The following is a 23757-nucleotide window of genomic DNA, read 5'->3' as shown; positions in this document are numbered from 1 at the left end:
AAAACTTTTCCTATTCAATTTGCAGAGTAGTAACCAAACTGGACTTTTGTAGCAAAAGTGACACCTTAACACATTTATTACAATACAAGCTGATTAAACCCATAAAAGCTTATGAAACCTGTCACAAAAAACCTTACCTTTACCAGTCGCCAAGGGAGGAATGCTCACTTGGGCTGTTGCCCAAGAGAAATCTCATTGCTACTAATCACAGCTTCGGTGCAAAGCAAACGACGACAGCTTTCATTCACAACCACCACCCCTAAGCCACATGCTTGTAATAAAAGCCCAACCCACACGTGAAATGCTTACAATAATTCAAAGCCCAGCCCACAAACAAAACGCTGTGATCCATTTTATCATAATCACTCAACAGCTTTCCCACTAAGGAGACCTGTCAGAACGATCAGCTGCCGGTTCCACAGAGTAACATTTGCCCAGCTACATGCAACATACAGTATGGGAAGAGGACGCAGTAGAAGAAAGGAGGTGGGGAGATGTGACTGATAGGTTCCTTGAAATGCCAAGATTTCAAAATGACAGAATGCCTAAACAAATGCGTTCATCCTCCAAGAGAAACCTACCTTTGTAAAATTATACAACTGTTTGGCACTGCTTCCCTCCAACCCCAACGGTTTTTTAAAAAAACTGGTTCTGAAGGCATTTGGCTTCCTCATGCATTAGCAGCGAACAAGCAATAGTATGTTTACCCATCTTATCACTTACATGATGCAAAGAGCATTATACAGTCACAGACCTGGTAAAATTATTACTGACATGAGAAAGCTTGCACATTGTTGAGAAAGGGGAAGCCTGTAAACCTTTTGATGGTCCTAGCAAACATGCACACTACCCATGTATTAATTATGCATCCGTGTATTGTATGTTTGCAGCGATACCATCAGACCTGGGAGTTCAGCAGCCACCTGGCTGTCACCTTTTAATATGAGAGAGCTTTCCAGTTAGGAAAAAAAACCTTGTTGTCTCGGCATCTCAAGTGGAAGAAAACAGACCAGGTGCCACTTTCCTCTCCGCTTCCCCCTTCCAGGAAGAATCCCAGCAGAATATCAAAAGATCTGTCCTCGTGGAGAGAGAAATATAAGTGCTTTAGAAAAAAATGTGGCAAGAATCTTATTACAGAAAGTATTAGACAGAAGGTAGCCTAAAGATGGCTCCTGCCAGCAGCTCCAGCAGTAATATTTCAGGATTAAACTTTAGGCGCCAAGAAGCTATTGTTTCACAAAGAAAGCAAATAGAAATTATTTCTCAAGCTGATTTCACCAAGCAGTCGCCTATTTGTGCTTCAGACACTACAGTTCCCAAAGAGAGAAGATTCAAATGGCATGTCTTCAATAACAGTAACTCAACATGCATGGAAGAGTTACAGATACATTTGCCTAAACCCTGCACAAAGTTTAAGTCTGCTAAAGGGCCACTTTGTCCCATTCAGTGGGGCGGGAGAGAGCCTTGGTTTCTCCCATGGTGCAGGATCAGACCCACAGGAAAGCCAGCAAGGGCGCCTGAAAAAATCATGAAGTGTTGAGGGTGATGCAAATAGTCTGTCATATCAGATGTCATGACATGCGGAACACTGGAATGCTTTTGTTTATATATAGAGCAGTTTATCAACAGCATGCCTGACATGCCTGAAGTTCTTAGCCACCGGAGATCTTCCACTGTGTTATGCACGCAGGAGATACTGATACACTTTAATGTATACAATGCACACCAATAAAAGCAACACACATATATATTAGGATCAGCAGCACCAACCACACTGTAGATGAAGTAAACAACAAATTTTAGTTACATGATTTCTTCGTTTGTTTGCTCGAAGAGCTCTAGTCAGGACCTTTAAAAAGGCCCAGACTAAACACAATGGGGGTTAAACATTTGGGGCAGGATTCAACTAAGTTGTGCTCGTACAACCTGTCTCCCCACCTGCCCCACAACCTGCCCCATGCAAATCTGCTCTGGAAGGTTGTGGAAACCCACAAAACAGGTTTAGGTGCTGTGTCAGGTGGGGGGGGGGGAGAGAAAGGGGAGAACTTGTCATGTAAACAAACTTTGTTCCTTGTCTACATACCCCACTTAGCACTATGCTGAATTCCACCTATGCTTTCAACACCGCTCCTCTCCCTTAAGTAAATAAATAATAAAAAAATTAAGTAGCAGCTGCTGCAGGGCTCCATCTTGCAAACACCCCCCCCAAAGAGGCCTACAAAAAGTTAAATTTACAATAAATCAAGATGGTCAAAATGAGAGCAACGTATGGAATAAGGAAGATCTTAGTGTATCTGTAAGCACATGTAAAGATGAGCAGTATCCTTGTCCCAAGTCAGGAAGGTGACTTAACACATTGTGTGAACAAAAGACATGCATCCATATCAGAGAACGATAGCTGTCTTGCACCAAGTCAGACCATTGCTCCATCTATCTCAGTCTACACCAGGCTTCCCTAACCTTGATTCCTCAGGTGTTGTTGGACTACGATGCCCATCATTCCCAGTAAGTGCTCAGGGGATGGTGACAGCTGTAGTCCAACAGCATCTGGGATCAGAGGGTGGGGAAGGTGAGTGTTCACCAACTGCCAGTGAATCTCTGGAGTATTTCCCAGTGACTGGAGTCTTTCCTAGCACTGCCTGCAGAAGGCAGGCTTGAGCCTGGGATATTTTGCTCTTAACACTGAGCTACGCCTCTTCCCACTGCCCAAGGACCTTCTAAAAACCCGAAAAATGTTAACTTGCGTATAACTTAGACATTTTAACAATTTTGTTTTAATTAAGCAAAAATAAAACAATGGTGCTAGACTAGAGAAGGGGCTGCAAAGCCCCTTTGGGATCCAGATCTACATTCATAGCTTTCTGTATTTTGGGGACAAGTATAATTCATGTTAGGGATGTGGGTGGCGCTGTGGGTTAAACCACAGAGCCTAGGACTTGCAGATCAGAAGGTCGGTGGTTCGAATCCCCGCAACGGGGTGAGCTCCCGTTGCTTGGTCCCTGCTCCAGCCAACCTAGCAGTTCGAAAGCATGAAGTGCAAGTAGATAAATAGGTACCGCTGAGGCGGGAAGGTAAACGGCATTTCCGTGCGCTGCTCTGGTTCGCCAGAAGCGGCTTAGTCATGCTGGCCACATGACCCGGAAGCTGTATGCCGGCTCCCTCAGCCAATAAAGCGAGATGAGAGCCACAACCCCAGAGTCGGTCACAACTGGACCTAATGGTCAGGGGTCCCTTTACCTTTATAATACATATTACACTACAGACTGCAGCATAAAAGATTCTATGATTCTATAATAGTAGCATGACGGCAACCTAGAAAATGTGTTACGCCCATCACGATACTGCAACAGAGAAGAAGCACCAGCAGAGATAAATCTGAGAATCACTTCCTTCCATTTCCCACGATGTACCCAAAACTACTGTCAGGAAGCATTAGATTATCTATTCTTGATTTCAGGCAAAACACCAGTTTGAATCATTTCCTTAAAAAACCCAAAAAAAACTATCTGATCTTTCATCTATCATTTGTGAAGGAAATGGAGAATAATGATCCAGGGGCAGATCTTTAAGAATTATTACTTCAGCAAAAATTATTGAAGCTACATTAACATGAGATAAAGGCAGAACCTTCAACACTCCTTTGAAACGGTCAAAATTATGAAAGACTGAAGCTGTGCTCTAAAAGACAGATTTGGAAAGCAAACATTTAAAAATCATCACCATAGATACTCACCTGTGACACACACAGAGAAAAAGGGAGAATAACAGAAACAAAAAGCCAGTCCCATCATTCAAAATGCAAGTTGCTTACTTGGGTCCTTAATTGTAGAGGGAAAATTCTTATACAAAATATTATCCAGCTGCAACTCAATCCTTTATTATGGAGACTGATCTACTTCTTATATAGAAGATGTGTGGCCCTTTTATTGGGGGGTGGGGAGTCTCTAGCTGCTCAGAAACATCACTTTGTAAAAGTATAGCAACATTTGGGTGTCTTTAATCCACAAGGACAGCACATCACCCATAAGACCATTTCAAAGTGCTGAGAGTCATTCTTGGAGGCTGCACCTCCAGCCACCTGGAAGGCCATCATGGCAAGGGGAAGGCCAGGCCAGCCCCATCCATCCAGGGAAGGAAGGAGCAGCAGCAGGCAGTGAGTTTCTCCCCTCCCTGCCAGAAAGAAGAACACTCCATGCCAACTAACAGTTGTTCCTGAAGCTGAAGGAAGTACAGTCTGGCCTCTGTCACTAGCCAGAAAACAAGGCTTGCACGGCAAGTTGGTGTGCTTGTGGCCCTAACTGAATATAAATGCCTGTTTACAACTCAGCCCCTCTGTTTTGGCATCCTTGGTAAGGACATCCACTCCTTACCTTTCTCCTCTACTCCCCTTTCCTTGTGTCTCTTTTAAGTCTGTAAACATCTCTCTTTAAAAATTATATATATGAATGAATTCAATAAACTGAAGACAGCGTTCTTCATCAGCAACACCTTTCCCCTCTTTTCTCTACCAAAATTTCTGTTTATGAACCAGTCCAAGGAAGTCTTCTGGGAAACCCAGGAACTAGCTGTACATTTTGCACCTTTCATTCCCTGCAGTTGTTCACGGCCAATGCTTACTTGACCAATTATCTTTTCTTCTCTTGGTTTATGTCCCCCAGAAACTTTTCTTATGCCAAACAAGCCTTTACCTCACAAGTTCCTTTGGTCCTAGCATGGGCAGAGAGGGGAGGGGGAGACAACAAGTTGCCACAATGTATACAATGGCCCCTCTCTCTACTTACTGTAATTGAATTAGCTGGGAAATGCTGCATCTGGTTCTTAAGGCACATTTTGACCAGCTTAACAGTTTAGTATTATGTTCTTATTTTCTTGAAGCAACAACAAATTGTAACACTTAGTGAAAAGCAGACATAAATGTGTCACACTTCATTAACTGTTACAACGGTTTCCATGAAATAGGGCAGACTTTAACTCACACATTATATGGCAGGAGAGACAGAGGCCGAAAGTTTGGAGATTCCTTATGGTTTAAGGCAAACAAAAGAAGATGTTCTGCACATCTGATTTCATGAAAGTGAACCAGTGTCGAGCTATAAATGGCCATAAATACCCATACAACACACCCGCCATGACAAGCTTCTTCCCACAACACAGCAATTCATGAGTAATGATGCCTGCAAGTATCAAAGGCTGGCAAATGTCCCAAATATGTGAATGAAATGGACAAAAATATAGTTATTATTTATTTGTGGAGTACTCTGTAATGTCACTTTGAAGGCTAGGAACAGAGTGGATATAGTTGTCAGTCTTGGCACGCATTCCAATTAGTATTAATTCTTTCACTTCATTGCTTCTTTAAAAAGAGGCGATGTGGCATGCATTTCTGTTTATACCAGTGTCAGCCAATGACATCTCTTCCACCAACTTACACGAATAGCTTCTAAACTGAAATTGTACAAGATGGTTGGGGCCAACCTACACAAGGAAAACACAGGATTCCAAATTCTATTATTTACATCCTAAAGCTAATGTGACCTTGAGGGTATTTTCCAGAGCGAGTCAGTGAATACCATTAACCCCTTCCCCACCCACTGATATTTTCCTGAGAATGTACCTGTCATTTTACAGGTGCCCCTGCAAGCTGAACTCCAGCACCAGAAGTGAGGCCAAGGGAGGGGTGGCCTCATGGTGGACATGGAAGAGGTTAAGCATAGCTCTCTCTCATCTGCCACACCTCACTGTTATCTCAGGAAATGGCACATTGAGATACATGTTTCCTGAGGTAACTGATATGACCCTTAGGTGCATGGTTACATCACTGAATTGAAAGAAAAATGGTGCAGATAGTAGTAGTAGTAGCAGCAGCAATAGTTGTTGTTGTTTAGTCGTTTAGTCGTGTCCGACTCTTCATGACCCCCTGGACCAGAGCACGCCAGGCACTCCTGTCTTCTACTGCCTCCCGCAGTCTGGTCAGACTCATGTTTGTAGCTTCGAGAACACTGTCTAACCATATCGTCCTCTGTCGTCTCCTTCTCCTTGTGCCCTCCATCTTTCCCAACATCAGGGTCTTTTCCAGGGAGTCTTCTCTTCTCATGAAGTGGCCAAAGTATTGGAGCCTCAGCTTCACGATCTGTCCTTCCAGTGAGCACCCAGGGCTAATTTCCTTAAGAATGAATGCATTTGATCTTCTTGCAGTCCATGGAGACTCTCAAGAGTCTCCTCCAGCACCATAATTCAAAAGCATCAATTCTTCGGCGATCAGCCTTCTTTATGGTCCAGCTTTCACTTCCATACATAACTACTGGGAAAACCATGGCTTTAACTATACGGACCTTTGTTGACAAGGTGATGTCTCTGCTTTTTAAGATGCTGCCTAGGTTTGCCATCGCCTTTCTCCCAAGGAGAAGGAGTCTTTTAATTTCGTGACTGCTGTCACCATCTGCAGTGATCAGGGAGCCCAAGAAAGTAAAATCTCTCACTGCCTCCATTTCTTCCCCTTCTATTTGCCAGGAGGTGATGGGACCAGTGGCCATGATCTTCGTTTTTTTGATGTTGAGCTTCAGACCATATTTTGCGCTCTCCTCTTTCACCCTCATTAAAAGGTTCTTTAATTCTTCCTCACTTTCTGCCATCAAGGTTGTGTCATCTGCATATCTGAGGTTGTTGATATTTCTTCCGGCGATCTTAATTCCGGCTTGGGATTCATCCAGCCCAGCCTTTCGCATGATGAATTCTGCATATAAGTTGAATAAGCAGGGGGACAATAAACAGCCTTGCCGTATTCCTTTCCCAATTTTGAACCAATCAGTTGTTCCATATCCAGTTCTAACTGTAGCTTCTTGTCCCACATAGAGATTTCTCAGGAGACAGATGAGGTGATCAGGCACCCCCATTTCTTTAAGAACTTGCCATAGTTTGCTGTGGTCGACACAGTCAAAGGCTTTTGCATAGTCAATGAAGCAGAAGTAGATGTCTTTCTGGAACTCTCTAGCTTTCTCCATAATCTAGTGCATGTTTGCAATTTGGTCTCTGGTTCCTCTGCCCCTTTGAAATCCAGCTTGCACTTCTGGGAGTTCTCGGTCCACATACTGCTTAAGCCTGCCTTGTAGAATTTTAAGCATAACCTTGCTAGCGTGTCAAATGAGTGCAATTGTGCGATAGTTGGAGCATTCTTTGGCACTGCCCTTCTTTGGGATTGGTATGTAGACTGATCTTCTCCAATCCTCTGGCCACTGCTGAGTTTTCCAAATTTGCTTGCATATTGAGTGTAGCACCTTAACAGCATCATCGTTTAAAATTTTTAATAGTTCAGCTGGAATATCATCACTTCCACTGGCCTTGTTATTAGCAATGCTTTCTAAGGCCCATTTAATTTCACTCTCCAGGATGTCTGGCTCAAGGTCAGCAACCACACTACCTGGGGTGTACGAGACATTCATATCTTTCTGGTATAATTCCTCTGTGTATTCTTGCCACCTCTTCTTGATGTCTTCTGCTTCTGTTAAGTCCTTTCCACTTTTGTCTTTTATTATGGTGATCTTTGTACGAAATGTTCCTTTCATATCTCCAATTTTCTTGAACAGATCTCTGGTTTTTCCCATTTTATTGTTTTCTTCTATTTCTTTGCATTGCTCGTTTAAGAAGGCCTTCTTGTCCCTCCTTGCTCTTTTTTGGAAATCTGCATTCAATTTCCTGTATCTTTCACTATCTCCCTCACATTTTGCTTGCCTTCTCTCCCCCGCTATTTGTAAGGCCTCGTTGGACAGCCACTTTGCTTTCTTGCATTTCCTTTTCATTGGGATGGTTTTACTTGCTGCCTCCTGTATAATGTTACGAGCCTCCATCCATAGTTCTTCAGGCACTCTGTCCACCAAATCTAAATCCTTAAACCTGTTCCTCACTTCCACTGTGTATTCATAAGGGATTTGACTTAGATTGTATCTTACTGGCACAGTGGTTTTTCCTACTTTCTTCAGTTTAAGCTTGAATTTTGCTATAAGAAGCTGATGATCTGAGCCACAGTCAGCTCCAGGTCTTGTTTTTGCTGACTGTATAGAGCTTCTCCATCTTTGGCTGCAGAGAATATAATCAATCTGATTTTGATGCTGCCCATCTGGTGATGTCCATGTGTAGAGTCGTCTCTTGTGTTGTTGGAAAAGAGTGTTTGTGATGACCAGCTTGTTCTCTTGGCAGAACTCTATTAGCCTTTGCCCTGCTTTGTTTTGAACTCCAAGGCCAAACTTGCCAGTTGTTCCTTTTATCTCTTTACTCCCTACTTTAGCATTCCAATCCCCTATAATGAGAAGAACATCCTTCTTTGGTGTCATTTCTATAAGGTGTTGTAAGTCTTCACAGAATTGGTCAATTTCAGTTTCTTCAGCACCAGTGGTTGGTGCATAAACTTGGATTACTGTGATGTTAAAAGGTCTGCCTTGGATTCGTATCGAGATCATTCTATCATTTTTGAGATTGCATCCCAGTACAGCTTTCGCCACTCTTTTGTTGACTATGAGGGCCACTCCATTTCTTTTACGGGATTCTTGCCCACAGTAGTAGATATGATGGTCATCCAAACTGAATTCGCCCATTCCCGTCCATTTTAGTTCACAGATGCCCAGAATGTCAATATTTATTCTTGCCATCTCATTTTTGACCACATCCAACTTACCAAGGTTCATGGTCCTTACATTCCAGGTTCCTATGCAATATTTTTCTTTACAGCATTGGACTTTCCTTTCGCTTCCAGGCATATCTGCAACTGAGCGTCCTTTCGGCTTTGGCCCAGCCCATTCATCAGCTCTGAATCTATTTGTACTTGTCCTCCGCTCTTCCTCAGTAGCATGTTGGACGCCTTCCGACCCGAGGGGCTCATCTTCCAGCGTCATAACTTTTATATGCCTGTTGTCTTTGTCCATTGAGTTTTCTTGGCAGGGATACTGGAGTGGCTTGCCGGTTCCTGCTCCAGGCAGATCACGTTTGGTCAAAACACTCCACTATGAGCTTTCCATCTTAGATGGCCCTGCACGGCATAGCTCATAGCTTCTCTGAGTTATTCAAGCCCCTTCGCCACGGCAAGGCAGTGATCCATGAAGGGGGCAGTAATAGTAGTATCCCAATTATTTGTTGTATAAAATTATACCACAGGCCGGCAAGATTACTTACAATCCAAGGATGTGGCACGAGGCTTATGGACAAAGTTACTACAATTGTACTTTATAGACCTTAAGCACTGTTACTGAGTTTATCAAACTGTGGAATCCCTTTACGTATACCATACTGAAACAATTGGCTTGCTAACAGCTTGCTAACAGCATTCACAGGCACATAGCAGCTTGCAAAAGCCTTCTTGCTTCTCCCAAGGTCTTGTTCCCCAAGTAAATTAAGCATCCTTAACCAACAGAACACTCCCCCCCTAATTTTGCACAGAGGCACTTTCAATGGGGATTATTGCTAGGGAGAGGAAAGTTGCATGTCATGCCCATTGCAGTTTTCCCTGGTTTGCAAATACGACCACAGGCCCCAAAAGGTCAGTGGCCCCTAACTTAAGGAGTGGGCAAGCTAGTTATGACTAACTCAGAGAGATAGCTCAGTTGGTAGAGCATGAGACTATAAATTTCAGGGTTATGGGTTTGAGCCACACATTGGGCAAAAAAATTCCTGCATTGCAGGAAGTTGGCCTTGATGACCCTCATGGTGCCCTCCAACGCTGATTCTGTGACTCTGTTTCAACTAGTCTACTCTAAGCGTAGCTTAGTCAGATACCAGCCATAACTATATTAAGAGAAAGTATTGAATTGAATGAACTTTCCTTGATCTAATTTATATTCATTCTAGATTTCAGTATTCTTGCTGATTTGTATAAATCCTTCTTTCAACATTTAGTCTTCTAAAGAGGAGTGGTTCCCCCCCCAAAAAAAAATAAGAATGATAATCTGGCCATTTTAAGTACTCCAAGATCTCAGTGTCTTTTGAAATTTTGACAGTACAAATATAAACGTTAGCAACAAATATCAGAAGATGTGTAGTATTTGAATGTACTATTTGTAGCTTTCATTTCTGTGAAGACATGAGGTGCGTAAAGTGTGTAACAGCACATTTCAGGTATAATGGATGCACACTTTATGTTGTGCATACTTGCCATTTATATTCAGTGAGCCCTGCACTTTCTCTTTCTAAACAGGATTAATGGCTATGCAAATCAGTCTTGGACTTGCACTGATTACATTGAAAGATAATTAATCAGACCAATTAACATCAAATCCAGATTTCAATGAAGTCAAAACAACCAAACTGCAAATCTACATTGGATAATGAGGGAAGCTCAACTAGGAAAGAACACTATTTAGCTCTCAATGTGCATCTCATTTGCTAATGTACAATGCTTCAAAAGGCACAAGTTAATGTTTCCAAGATCTTCCCTTAATGCCAGTCTCTTATCTCTTCAACAAACCTGATTTGCTTCATATAATTTCTGGGAAGAGGTACCATTAGAAAGCTTTAGTTGACAATTTACCATTAGTATAATTCATCAAAAAGTCTTAGTGCAATGAGTCAGCTGAGAGCATGCTGATTACAGATTCCTAAGCATATGTTATCATTTAGCGTGCTTATTGCACTAACACAGCTTTAGGTTCAAACATATGCTTTGCATAGTCGAAATCCGAGATACAGACACCCATCTGAGAACTAGCAACTTTGCAACCAAGGATGCTCAGTTACACACACCCACACACCGACTCCACCCCCTCAGCAAACTAAAGAAATGCACCACTTCCTTGAAGGTTCCTAAATAATGCAATTAGGAGAGTAAACTGAGCAAATGCCATCACAGAAACGCCTCAGAATCTACAGGCAGATTCATTCTGCATTCAGAGCTCAGCTGATCATGGTAATCAAAATGACTAAAGCCTCAAGATTAATCAGTTTTTAGCTAAAAAAAAATCCAAGAAAAACTCAGCCACACAAACACACACACTCCAGTGGGTTGTATAAAGGCATAATTAGTGTGGATGAATCATTCCCTATTAATATTGAAGATCTATGTCTACAACATTAAAATAATTCCATGTGTAGGCAAGAACTAGTTACTGCCAAAGCCAACAAATATGGTATGCAGTGATGCAATCTGAATTTAAGATCTTGCCAAACTCGCTGGGCTCCTAGTTTCTGGGGTGGACTTTGGTAATATTGTATTGGCATTATTATTATTATTATTATTATTATTATTATTATTATTATTATTATTATTTTGACCCCCTCAGCTTAACGTCCTGTGCCCTATATCCAGCACTGCTAGTTTTGGCAAGTTTGGGTGGAGAGCAGAATGGTTCCATACCACTTTAGCTTCTACAGTCCACTCCAGACTTGGGCAAAGTGGAATCCGCGAGGAACTCCAGTGTGATGCACAAAGCCATGTCCATCAAGCTTCTTTGTGCATACCTGATTCAGAGAATGCAAAGGGGGCTGTTTCCTCAATTCTTCTGCATAGCGAAACAAATGGTATTTTCATCACCTCTGGACCATGGCAGACATGACTGGGGCAACTTCCATGAGAATGGAGGTTGCCCCAGGGAGAGAATGCTTGACATGCTTGGTGCCTCTGACACATTCCACCCATTTGCTATGCCCAAGAAAACTGTTTTCAGGAGGGTTGGTATCTGCAGCAACTGGGTGGGGTGCAGAGGTCTAGTCATGCTCCAAAACATGGGCATAGCCAGGATTTATGCCGGGGTGGGGGGCAGAATCTCAGTGTGTTAAGTATTTACCCTGCCCCCTTGCCCCCCTGGCTATGCCCATGCTCCAATAATGCATCCATCTCTTCCAGCATCAAATATCCCTTCCTGGTTTTTTTCAGCTGTAAGGCAGAATACATGAGCATGATAACATGTAAAGGTGGAATGAGGGGGGGATGAGGAAGAGAGGTAGAGAAGCTGGCAAGATACTTGAAGCTACACTGAATAGGAAGTAGGTACTGCTACTCCTTTTTCTTAAACCAACTGCAATGGCTGAGGCTGATGGGAGTTGCAGCCAAATCATCAGCACCAGGTCAGCAATGGCTGCCTTAAACTACTCATGTGAAGTGTAGTGGATGACAACAAGGGAGGGGGCCTTTCTGGTTGTGTTGCCTGCTTGTGAAATCCCTCTCTAGGAAAACTCGCCTGGTACCTATGCCAACAACTTTTCAGCACTCAGCAAATATTTTCCCAGCCTTTTAACATCTGGTGTGTTTTTGTTTTAGCACTGTCTTTAACAGTTGCAAACTGTTTTACTGATTACCGTAGTTGTGCTTCCTGAGCTGAGTTTTTAATTGCCCTAGGAATTTTCATTCGAAATGTTTTAAAGAAAGACTGGATCACACACATTCATTCTGCATGGAGTGAACTCACACTGGAGCTGAAATTATGCTGACATTTTCCACAGGACTTCTCAGTCTCCACTTCAGTTCCCATGCAGACCAAGCATTGGGGAACACCAACATGGGATAGGATGAGGGTAGCATTAGTGGAGGAGAAGTTGTGGTGGCTCTTATGTCTCCGATTACAAGCATCTTCCAATAGTGTCATTTCAGGCTCACATTTCAGACAGCACTCCCAATGAGAATGGTCCCAGCAGCTGACGAAAGGAATGCATTTTCCCCAGCGACAATAGATGGCTGTCTGAATGCTAGGAATAGGAGATGTCGCCTAAACAGAAGTGCTTTCTTACAGGGGAAGAAGAAAAACCTGGATTCTGTGCAACTCAGAAACATACATACATTTGTTGTGATAGAAACCGATGTACGGGAAAGGCCCAAAGTGAGTTGGTGCACCATGCATTGACAGATTAGGGACTACTTTTAATCCTATTTCCATTCACACTGTCCAGTGACCACAATATAATCCAGGAGCCAGAGTCTGCCTAATGAGAAAAACAAAAGCACCAGTACTGTAACCTTCCCAGCAGCACTGTTGGGCCAGGGATTTTAAGGCAAATTGTATTAACTAGTTAGCTACAGATTAGGTAGAAAGCACAAACACTTCATGACGTGGTTTCAATTAAGCACTTTTTAAAAAAACCCACTTCAAGGGTCCTTGATCCACAAATCCTGTTACATGACTGAGAATTACAGAGTATTATCAACATCTGAAAACGCAACAGTCCACTTCAAAGCAATTCTATGCACAGTTTTGTTGACCTCAGTAAGGCTACTGTGATAAAAACAGCCTCTAATACTAATCTTGTGCAATATCTATAATGAGTTTGGTCTTAAGCCTAGATCTTGCACTGCCCTACAACTTCCATTTCCAGAACCAAACCATGATGAAAAACACTTTCCCTGTAAATCGACTTCACCTCATGCAATCTAGAATGCCAGTGTTTGCCTCCTCAGCTTTATGTACTATCAATACAGCAAAAACCAACAGTTATAATTTTTCCAGCAGACTTTACCTCAAGGGATGCAGAAGTCATCTTTCAAAAATGTGGAATATGATTCTCTTGACCACAACACAAAAACCTAGTCTCTTCAGATATATTACAACCAAATTGTAATCCACAACATCAATTAGAAGTGCAATTAGGAGTTTCTTTGGAAAACAGCAGAGCAGACTGATGTTTCAAAAAAACCCACCTCTATTTAATCTGAGAAGTATGCTTCTTTTTTAAAAAAATAAAATAAAAGGGAGATGGGTGGCGAATCAGTAGCTTCCTGCTTCAATCTGAAGGTGAGTTAACCCCCCCCCCAAAAAAAAAACAGGGCAAGTGTGGCTTCCCCATTTTTTTAGAAGAGATGGAAAAAATATATCAAATTCTTAATTGATAACAACATGATACCAATTGTTTGGGGCTGACACACACATACACACCACCCCCTGAAATCTTAAGTGCTAGGAGAATATTTTAATGTGCCTATTCAGCCTAGCTCCAAGTGTATTTTCCAGCCTCAAGAATGTCAGAAGTGACAATTTAGTAACAACAACTTCTGATTTTATCATGTATCAATATCGTGCAGTGGTGGCTAACCTCTGGCCCTCTAGGTGTTGTGTGGTTCCAACTTCCATCATACCTGACCACCGGCTTTGCTTGCTGTGGCTTATGGGAGCTGGAGTCCAACAACTTGTGGAGGTCTACAGATTAGTCACCTTTGCTATGACCTATACAGCACACAAGTAAGGAAGAACTGAATTGAGGCTTCCCTCCATCTTCTACAGCCTTTAACCATTTCATTGCGATACCAAACTTTCAGTAGAAATGCGTACCCATCCACACCAGAAAATGCACTGAATTACCCAGGAATCTTAACCTGGTCTACTCAGAAGTAAGTCATATTGAATTCAGTGAGGCTCGCTCCCAGGAGGTGGGGATAGTTTTGCAGTCTTATTTACTTATTAGGAAGTCCCCCTGATTTCAGTGGCTCTCAATGGGTCCTTTATGGAACCACAGACTCCAGAAAATATTTTTTGGAGTAACAATGCTTCTGTCTCATAGCAATGTTTTCCATTTGCACAGAGTGTCTCTCAAGTATAGGAGATGGCCACTCTCATCATTGCAACTAAACTATCAGTGACACTTAAATCTGCATTTCTCAGCTGCTATAATGCTACTATCTTACAGCAAAGCAGTAAGACACAAAGCTTGTGAGATCAAAGTAATATGCTTTGGGTAAGAGAAATAATAAACCCCCAAAAGACGACAAATGTTTAAAAGACATCAACTTTACAGGACCCCAAGAGCGCATTGCAGAATATATGGTTCCCATTTCTAGTCATCCATGCTTCAGTCAGACTTCCATGTTGCCGTTTAATTCATACCATTGGTATCTATTGCCTTGTGTTCCAAAAGAAGAGACAACACTTTTTACCCTAGAAATCAAAAGCCATTTGTAGGCCTTGAAGTTGCCTGTCAACCATTATAGGACATCCAAATATTTTTGAACTACGTTAGCCAACAATCTAAAGAAAAGCTCTGTGTAATCCAGGAACCCTGCTATATTCCCCCAAGAGTGAAACTCAATAGCTACTCAAACACAACTCCTGGTTAGCCTTATTCCAGTATAAGCCATGCTAGACACAGTGAGATTTACTTCAAGGTGAACATAGAGAGGACTGCGCTAAATCCACATTAAGTCCAAGAGCCCAAGTACATGTACTGGGAAGAAAGCTCCAGTGCAATTAAATGTAAAACATAGTTCCAGCTTGTGCAGCTGATTTTGTTGCAATGCTTTGACTTCTTGACAACTCTGAACCCATTTGCAATGGATGACTAAAAAAAAGACAAAGGCTCAAAGTGACTAGTTTCAAACGCTCATCAGCTTCTGTCAAACTCAAGCCTTAAGTTGTGTCTACATAGGATACCTGTCAAAGATTAATGTGCTCAGGCAGCTAGTGCATTTTGATTATGTATTTTGTGGTTTTATATACCACCAGGTATAGTAATAATAATAATAATAGTAATAATAATAATAAAAAAATTCAGCTCATCACACACATCCCAGGATGCTGCAGGCCCACAGCTCCTAGTGTGATATGCTTGAAAGTATAGAGTAGATTAACATAGAGGGTAAGAGTGCATTCTTACCTATGCAAAAGACTGACGGTTTAATAAATAAAAAATAAATAATTAAAAAACCCAGAGGCATTTACCTGGCAGCCTGCCTACCCAGAAGTAGGTTCAACTGAGTTCAGTAAAGCTTCCTCCCAGGTAAGCAAGTACAGGATTGCAGCCATAAGGAACATACTGTTGTGATTTTATTATAGATCACATCTTTTGGCATTAAAATTTATGCCTCAGTCAGCCCCAGATGTTTACTTTCATTGCAGCCAAAGTTTCAATGAGCTGAGGATGAATGGAATTCAAGATTAGAACCTTTAATTTATTTATACACCTCAAAGCGGTTTACAAAAGACTGCATGCTTACAAGCCTCATGGAAAACAGCAGGATTTACTTCTGAATAGCATCATACCTCAAGTCCAAGAACCAGCTGCTTGGAGTAGGCATGATAATATGGCCTAGTCCAGTTAAGATACCGTGTGTGTGTGTGTGTGTGTGTGAGAGAGAGAGAGAGAGAGAGAGAGAGAGAGAGAGAGGGTGCATGCAAAAACTGTCCCTGCTGTCCACATCCCCTACACACACGTAGTCTGCTAAAGGTCAGAACAGCTCTGGATCAGATGTAGTCAACATGATGTCCTCCATTTTTTTAGCACTACAACTCCCATCAGCCCTAGTCACAATGGGCAGTGGTCACAGATCACGGGAGTTGCAGTATGCAACATCTGGAATATACCATATTGGCTATTCCTGCTCTGCATAAATGATCAGAAACCCCATCTCCAGTAGGGTTCCCAATCTCATTGAGAGGGTCTATAAGAAAGCAACTTGTAGGCAAGGTAGGCTCTATTCACACCTTCACCAGAGTGCAGACTAGGGAGGGGCAGCAGGCCCAGCTCTGCTCACTCCTTCATGTGCCTCTGAGCATGTGCAAAGCATGCCTCCCATCACTGTCCCACACAGTCGGAATTAAGGGCAAATGTTTCCAAAGACTAAGGAAGGGGAGGATCACAGTACTGCGCTTGCATGCAGAAAGTCAACTTCTACCCTTGGCACCTCGAGTTAAAAGAAAAGATCACAGGTGATGTGAAGGTTGTCTGCTCAGAGATTTTGGAGAACTGTTGCCAGCCGGAGACAGTGCTGGGTACATAGTGTGCCCTGGTACAAAGCACCTCCCAGGACATTTCCCTTTAATAAATGTAGTGCTTATCTCAGGACCTCACATTCCAGTGAGGCTGCAATCTTAAAACACTAACTCCGAAACTGCAGTCTGATCCCAGGCATTTCCCCCCTCAGAAAATGGAACTTCCAAGTCAGTGCATGCAGGATTGGATCCCCAAGTACTTGGGAATTGAACTCAGCAGGGCTAACTTTGGAATACAGGATTGCACTCTTGAGTCTAACTGGAAATAATGGGATTTGCTCCAAAGTAAAAGCACAATTAGTATCGCACTGCAAGTTGTTTTAAAAACCCCAAGACTTTCAGAAATAAGATACTCTGTTTTCAATGGAAATTTACTTCTTTTTAAAATGTGCTGAGCAGCACAATCCATTAGGAAGAAGCAAAGAGGTTCCGCCTCCCCCCATCGCAGACACAAGAACATGAGAAGAGCCTGCTGGATGGGGTCAGTGGCTCCAGTGGCGTAGCGTGGGGGGTGCAGGGGGGGCGGCCGCACCGGGCGCAACATCTGGGGGTTAGGGTTAGGGGGCACAAATCCACGGGTTAGGGGGCGCAAATCCAGGGGTTAGGGGGTGCAAATTACTTGCCTTGCCCTGGGGGCTGACAACCCACGCTACGCCACTGAGTGGCTCACCCAGTCCAGCATCCTGTTCTCACAGCGGCCAACCAGGTGGGAAACCTGAGCACCAGAACACTCCCCCCCCACCTCCTATGGTTTGCAGCAACTGGTATTCAAGCAGCGTTATTGCCTCTGCCTACGAAGGCAGGGCAGAGCCATCACGGCTAATAGCCTCCACCTCCATCAATTTGCCTCATCCTCCTCTTTTAAAAGCCCATCCAGGTTAGTGGCTGTCGTGACATGCTGTGGCAGCGAGTTCCATAGTTTAAGAACTACCTCACCTCCCCCGCAAAAAAAAAAAAAGAGAGAGAGAAGAGAAGCTACGCTTTAAGTTTGCGAAAGAAAGTTAGGCGGCCAGTGAAACAAGCCTATGCAACACACCTGAGGAAGCAGCGACGGAAGACTCCCTCTCCCCAGTCCCAGTCCCCCCCACCCAAGGGACTCGCTAGGGGGTTGCAAAGCCCCCCCGCCCGCGGCAGGCAGAGAGCTCGACGGCGGTTTCTGCCCAGCCAGCCCGGCTTTGCGCCCCAAAAGGCGGGCGCGACGCCACTAACCTTGCCCGGTGAGGTCCGGCGGCGCTGCCGCTGCCGCGGAAGAACGCGCGGCTGCCTTTCTCTCCGCGCAGCCCTTTTAAGCAGCCGCGTCCCTGCTGCGCGCGCTCGGGCTCCTAGGCGCCTCCAAGCCCCCTCGCGGCACGCGCACCGATTGGCTCCCGAGACGGGGCTAGACGGCCGCGAGGGTCCCCACGTGATTCCCCACTCGGAGAGGAGCGTGGCGCCGGGACGCGGGTCCCGGGCGAGGGGGAGTTCCGCCGGCCTTGCTCCGGGGCGGAGGGAGACGCGCGGACCGCAGTTATGGGGCTCGAGCCTCGGCTGCTGCTTCTGGGCTCCTGCGTGCAGCAGCAAGCTTAGCCTGCTGGTTAGAGGGGGGTTCTGTACGCTTACTCGAGAGTCAGTCCCATTGGTTTCAGTGGGGCTTAGTTCTGAGTACAGGGGCCTTGCAAGGGGTAATGTCAGCAGGTGCAGCTTCGCCTCCACTATAGGAGGGGTGGACACCTGCGGCCACCTTGAGGTTGCTTGGGTTAAAACTCATCAGAACTAGGAAGCTGACTTAAAAAGAGCCCACCCAGCTCACTTAGTATTTGTTGGTTGAAGGGAAAAATTATAGAAGGGAGAATTCCTGGAGGCCAAGGAATCCCCAACAGATATGCAAAGTCACAACATAGGCAGCAAAGTAAAGCATGGAAATAGAGGCTGTTTGACCTTTAGAATATGCCCCTCCAAGTGAGTTCCAAAAGCCCCCCTGAAACAATTTCTTTCCCAAGTTTCCCTCTTCCCCCCAGCATAGGAAAAGAGCACACATATGGTAAGGTTAAAAATTATTGTACTTACAAATTTCCCCAAAGGCCAGATTCATGTGTTTCAGAATGATTGCACAGGCAGTAAACCTTAGCTTAGTTACAAAGTGAACTTGGTTGGTATAGGAACTCAAAAGAGTGGCTTTAAGAGCTGTGAAGCCGAACTGGAGTCACCAGCTCAACCCTCTCTACATGCTGAGTTCATGTAGACTGGAGTTCTCTCACCAATGAGTACTTGCCCCAGACTTGGATTTTGGCATCCAGGAATTCTCCTTTATTTATTTTTCCATCAACAGTATTGTCAGAGCCAGGGATGGTGGGACTTGTTTCCATTCAGACGTCATTGGACTCCAGCTCCCATCATCCTTGAATATTGACCGTGCTGCCTGGAAATGATGGGAGTTGGAGTCCAACAACATCCCTGGCTCATCCCTGTCTACACTGACTGGTTCCCCACCCCTACACTATAGTCCTGCAATAGGAAAAGCTGAAGCTGGGGATATTTTCCCTTCTGTGCTATTTTCATCCTATTTCTTCCATACTTACATGGGAGTCACATTAATTTCAGTTGGACGTACAGTTCAAATAAACATACAGTGGTACCTCGGGTTACAGATGCTTCAGATTACAGACGCTTCAGGTTACGGACTCTGCTAACCCAGAAATAGTACCTCAGGTTAAGAACTTTGCTTCAGGATGAGAACAGAAATTGCGCGGCGGCGGCAGGAGGTCCCATTAGCTAAAGTGGTTCTTCAGGTTAAGAACAGTTTCAGGTTAAGAACGGACCTCCAGAACGAATTAAGTTCTTAACCCGAGGTACCACTGTACTTTTCCTTGTTATGTATGGTTACATGGAAGTAAGGAATTCAGTGAAACTTACTTCTAAGTAAGTGTGTATAGAACTGCAGCCTAATGCGAGCCATGATTATTCAGAAATAAATGCCACTGATTTCAATGATCATTACCTCTAAATTGGATTAGAGAGAGAACCTTAAAGTACATAAATCCCCAAGGAGTCTAGACCTGCTAATCTGCTCAACAGTGTGTCTGTGAAATTCATGGGATTCCACGGAAGTCACAATATATGTATTTCCATTTAAGATACAATTGCACAGTTCCATTGACTAGTTAAATGTACAGGATGTTGCCAATTCCCTTAATTGTATTGTGGGTTTTTTTTCCATTATATGTTGTTTTTAAAATCCTAACTGCTGAAATCATAAGAACCTCCACTTTCAGGATTTTTTCTCTCAAAAAGAATTACTGCCTACGTTTTTGTGGTTAAAAGCAAAGCCAGTTTGCTTCCTTAAAGGAAGAGATAGCAGAAACTGGGTGGTGATGAGCAAACTAAGGCTGCAGTCCTATGCACAGCTTCTTATGACCACAGTCGGACTTTTCAGAACATAAGAAGGGTCCTTTTGGATCAGACCAAAGGCTTATGTCGCCCAGCATCCTCCTTCCTGCAATGGCCAACTATGAGAGCAAAAGTCCTCTGTACAAATGGAGGTGGCATGTAGCCACCATCTCTCCAGTAGTCTTTCATAGCCTCATTTTCCATGAATTTCTAAGTTGCCATCTGAGTTGGTGGCCATCAACGCCTCTTGTGACAGAGAAATGTACTAGAACTAGAAATGGTGCTACTGTCTGATTTTTCTACGTTGCACAATCTCTTACTTTTGTGCTGGTTTTAATGGTAATACGAAGTAGATCTTTCAAATCATATTTGATTTATGTTTTGGTGTGTGTATTATAATGCCGCTTTAGGAAGAACGTGGCTTGAAAAAGCAGGTTACAAATCTGTTAACTAAATCAATAAATGTGCTTTGTACTTCCTTTTGTCTATCTTAAATCTCTCGCCATTTACAGCTTCATTAGATGAGCCTGGGTTCTGGTATTATGAGGAAGGAAAACAGTAATTAATATCCATGCTCATTTGTGGTGGATAAGGAGTCATTGCAAAGAAAAGGAGATCCTGTTTCTCTTTACTCTCTACTGCGCTTAGCCATAGCAGTAGTGGATGGTATGGTCGAAAGGAGGAGGGTGGCAGGTGAGTCACTGTTGTGGACTAGGGGGGGGGGGAGCGCACTGCAGATGCACCAGCAAAACCAATCTGGTGCATCTCCTGGTGCATTTGCGTTGCACCACACTTTCTGCCACCTTTCCTCTCCCAGTAAGCAGCTGTGATTCACCTGCTGGGAGGTCAGATATGCACTTCTCTCCACCATGCCATTCAGCACTAATCCATAGCATGTTAGTGTTTTGAGGCCACACCTTTTGGCAACCATCAGCTTGCTTTGGTGAAACCTCCCTGCTGCCTTTCTACCTGTGCTGAGGAAGATGCAAAAACGGGTGTGTGATTAGCATGCCAGGATCATGCAGACGAGTGAAATGTGTGCTATCTGAGGTTCAAGGCGTGATGCTCAGTGCTCCCAGCAAATCTCACCCCATGGGATACAGACAGTGGCACGATTTGGAGTTAGTGTTCGTCTAGTAGTGTTACATGCACAAGCCTGATCCCCTCCAGCATGGCTGCGAGATCAGAAGCATCGACTTCCATTTTCGACAACTGTTGCTTTCTGTTAATAGGAAATGCAGCTAAACTTTTACCAGAGCAAGTCAGGATCATAAAATATTACAGGTGACCTGTTCAAGCCAGCTAACCGCAGTTTGTCCCAGCTCAAATGAGTTCTGTCCAAATGCAGCCAATGCATGTCTAAGGAAATAAGCACAGAATCAGAGACGGAGATAGGAAACGGCCCCTGAAGGGGAAGGTAGACATATAGAACTGCCTCCTGGGGAAAAAGAAAGCTTTGTCTGGGCTTCTCCTCCAGCCAATCTACTTTCAAATGAATGAGTCTGTATAAATGAGTGACAGGTGTACATTGGTGTTTTAAAAAATAAAGCAAATCCGTGAAATTTCATGGGTCCCCATTCTAAAGCTGTGTCCTGGAGAATTTTATTTTATTTTTAAAGTAGACCAAGTTTTCAAGCTGATAACACATCTTTCGCTCCTGCTTATCTGGTTTTTAGGATAGCATGTCACATAGTGAGACATAACAAGCCCAAAGGGTTTGCTGAGCAGGTCTCTTGAGTGCAGGTTGCTGATCTGGAGCCTGACAACAGCTTCTGTTATCTTCTGTTTCGTCACTTATACAGAGTGTGTGTGATATCTGCACATCTTCAACACTGAGACCAAAACAACATCTGCTTCCTGAGTGTTCTTGGTGTTCTTGAATGTGACTGTGTTCGTTTGGGATTTATAGCAAGCAGAGTTTAAGTAGTCATAATAAGCGCAATTAGTTATAATGTACTTGTGCAGCGTAATTAAAAGGTGGCAAGAATAGGTTGTTGCTTTTTAATGAACTGGAATTATATTTATTGCAATCCTACAATTAACCTTTTCTATATTAGCACGGAGCATTGCATTTTGGTACCACCCAAATGTTAGACAATTAACATATTGTTGCATCAATGGGGGGGGCAGTCCTTAACACTCTGATAGAGGCAGTGGTGCGGCAGCTGCTCAAAACCTCTGTTTGAATCCAGCGATACTTGACAACTATCATCTGGTTGCAAATCTCCCCCTTGGAGGGCAAGGGGCTTGAGAGAATGGTGGTTGATGATCTCCGGCGGGCTAGGGACAAAGGTGAGAGCTGTTTCCTAGTTCTGCTGGATCTCTCAGCGGCGTTTGATACCATCTACCATACCATCCTTCTGGACCGCCTTGAGGGGCTGGGAGCTGGGGGCACTGTCATACAGTGGTTCCGCTCCTTCCTCCTGGGCCATGTTCAGAAAGTGGTGGTGGTGGGGATGAGTGTTCAGACCCCTGGGCTCTCACTTGTGGGGTGCCTCAGGGTTCTGTCCTCTCCGCCATGCTTTTCAACATTTACATGCAGCCGCTGGGAGAGATCATCAGGAGGTTTGGGCTGGGTGTTTATCAGTATGCAGATGATACCCAGCTCTACCTCTCTTTTAAATCAGAACCAGTGAGGGCAATGAAGGTCCTGTGTGAGTGTCTGGAGGCGGTTGGAGGATGGATGGCGGCTAACAGATTGAGGTTGAATCCTGACAAGACAGAAGTACTGTTTTTGGGGGACAGGAGGCGGGCAGGTGTGGAGGATTCCCTGGTCCTGAATGGGGTAACTGTGCCCCTGCAGGACCAGGTGCGCAGCCTGGGAGTCATTTTGGACTCACAGCTGTCCATGGAGGCACAGGTCAAATCTGTATCCAGGGCAGCTGTTTACCAGCTCCATCTGGTACGTAGGCTGAGACCCTATCTGCCTGCGGACTGTCTTGCCAGAGTGGTACATGCTCTGGTTATCTCCCGCTTGGACTACTGCAATGCGCTCTACGTGGGGCTACCTTTGAAGGTGATCCATAAACTACAACTAATCCAGAATGCGGCAGCTAGACTGGTGACTGGGAGCGGCCGCCGAGACCATATAACACCAGTCTTGAAAGACCTACATTGGCTCCCAGTACGTTTCCGAGCACAATTCAAAGTGTTGGTGCTGACCTTTAAAGCCCTAAATGACCTCGGTCCAGTATATCTGAAGGAGCGTCTCCTCCCCCATCGTTCTGCCCGGACACTGAGGTCCAGCTCTGAGGGCCTTCTGGCGGTTCCCTCACTGCGAGAGGCCAAGTTACAGGGAACCAGGCAGAGGGCCTTCTCGGTAGTGGCGGCCGCCCTGTGGAACGCCCTCCCATCAGATGTCAAAGCGATAAACATCTACCTGACATTCAGAAGACATCTGAAGGCAGCCCTGTTCAGGGAAGTTTTTAATATGTGACATTTTAGTGCATCTTTCATCTTTGTTGGAAGCCGCCCAGAGTGGCTGGGGAAACCCAGCCAGATGGGCGGGGTACAAATAAATTATTATTATTATTATTATTATTATTATTATTATTATTATTATTATTATTATTTTGTGGCAAGTCAGCTGCATATGTGCTTGGAGAATGCTGATTATCTAGACCCATTTCAGTCTGGTTTTATTTTGGGGCCCAAACTGTCTTGGTTGTCCTGATGGATTACCTTCTCTGGGAGCTAAACAAAGAGAATGGGACCCAGTTGT

General features: G+C 44.0%; 1 protein-coding gene across 6 annotated transcripts in view; it reads right to left on the bottom strand.

Annotated features, from left to right (window-relative positions):
• PPFIBP2 (PPFIA binding protein 2) overlaps positions 1-17963 on the bottom strand; it is a 107962-nt gene extending 89999 nt beyond the window's left edge. For 2 of the 6 annotated variants that reach the window (XM_081906715.1, XM_081906721.1), the window contains exon 1: positions 138-433. The gene's annotated coding sequence lies outside the window, so the exon portion shown is untranslated. Of the gene's footprint in view, positions 1-137; positions 435-17879 lie in introns of those variants that run through there. The other 4 variants (XM_081906719.1, XM_081906722.1, XM_081906720.1 and 1 more) reach the window with 4 other exon arrangements.
• Positions 17964-23757: the final 5794 nt, after the last annotated feature.

Source organism: Podarcis melisellensis (genome assembly GCF_964234715.1).
Source record: "Podarcis melisellensis genome assembly, chromosome: 1".
In the NCBI taxonomy this organism is placed as follows: domain Eukaryota; kingdom Metazoa; phylum Chordata; class Lepidosauria; order Squamata; family Lacertidae; genus Podarcis; species Podarcis melisellensis.
The sequence above is the reverse complement of the archived record's forward strand: the minus strand, read 5'-3'. Positions and strand labels throughout refer to the sequence as shown.